Raw genomic sequence first — 1,535 nt, forward strand, 5'->3', positions numbered from 1 at the left:
AGAGAGAGAGAGAGAGAGAGAGAGAGAGAGAGAGAGAGAGAGAGAGAGTTAGTTTGAAGAGACCAAACAAGCACTGAGCCACAGTCAAATTTGGCAGGAATATATGATTTGCCACATTCATGTCTGACTGTCTTAGTTTTCTGTTTCCCTAACAGAATATCCCAGACTGGATAAAGCACAAGTCTGCCTTGGCTCATGATTCTGGAGGCTGGACAATCCGAAGCTACAAGGCTGCCTCTGCTTGAGGGTCCTCTCACTGCACTTAGAATGATAGATGGCATCTCATGGCAAGGGTGCACACGAAAGAGAGAAAGCACGCATGACAACCGTTCCCACACGACATGACTCACTCCCACACCTGTGGTCTTATTCCAATGGAGCCAAGTGTGCACGTGACCCGACCACGGACACCATCAAAATGACAATTACATTTTGACCTGAATTTGAATGAGGCATTCAGAATGCAGCATCCATGAATTTAAAGGCTAGACACGATATTAATATACTAAAGCCTTTAATAGGAAAAGTAGGCAATGTGCAAGACCAGGCAGATGATCCAACCAAAGAGATGAAAACTCTAAGGAAAAGAATAAAATAAAATAAAAGGAGGTATTAGCTATCAGAAACACTGCAACCAGAATGAAGAATGGGTTTGAAGAGACTCCACACCACAGCAGATGAAAGCCCTGAGCCTGGAGATGAACAAACAGATGTTTCTAAAGCAAGGAACAAACAAAGAAGACAGCAGAGAAGCTGAGAGCTGTAGAACAACTAGGGAAAGGGGCAATCTGCATGGGAAGAGACAGCTAGAAGGAAAAGACAGACAAACAGACAGACAGACAGAAGAGACACTTAAGGAAAACTGTGTTGGGAGATGGTTTTGTGCACTGTGTATGTCAGATGCTGATTTCTGTGCCCAGAGACCAGGTTGCAGTCTAGATGCTGACATTGTCATGATTATTGGAGCATCTTCTGTCTCGGTGATGTGTAAAGATTATCTTCCATCACCTCTGATTGGTTAATAAAGTGCTGATCAGCCAATAGCTGGGCAGGAGAAGAGAATAGGATAGGACTTCCAACCCGAGTCAGGGGATCCCAAGCAGAGAGAGAGAGAGGGAGCCAGAAAGAGAGAGACTGAGATAGAGAGACAGACAAAGAGACAAAGACAGAGAGACAGAGAGAGACAAGAGACAGAGAGACAGAGACAGCCAAAAGCTGGTCAGGAGAAGAGAATAAATCTGAATCAGGGGGTCCCAAGCGGAGAGAGAGGGAGACAGAAAGAAATGGAGAGAGAGACTGAGAGAAACAAAGAGACAGAGAGAGATAGAGGAGAAGGACCAGGAAGATTCACCATGAGGTTACAATAAGAGAACAGCCGTGAGGACACACATGGACCAAAGCAAGCCAGGGCAAGACTCAGATGGCAAATAATAGGGCATGTGGCTCAGAAGTAGTCCAGGCCTGCATAGCTGCCCAGTTTAGTGCTTGCAGCTTACTAATAAATATAAGGTCTCCGTGTCATTTATTTAGGGACA

Source organism: Mus pahari, chromosome 5, assembly GCF_900095145.1.
Source record: "Mus pahari chromosome 5, PAHARI_EIJ_v1.1, whole genome shotgun sequence".
Taxonomy (NCBI): Eukaryota; Metazoa; Chordata; class Mammalia; order Rodentia; family Muridae; genus Mus; species Mus pahari.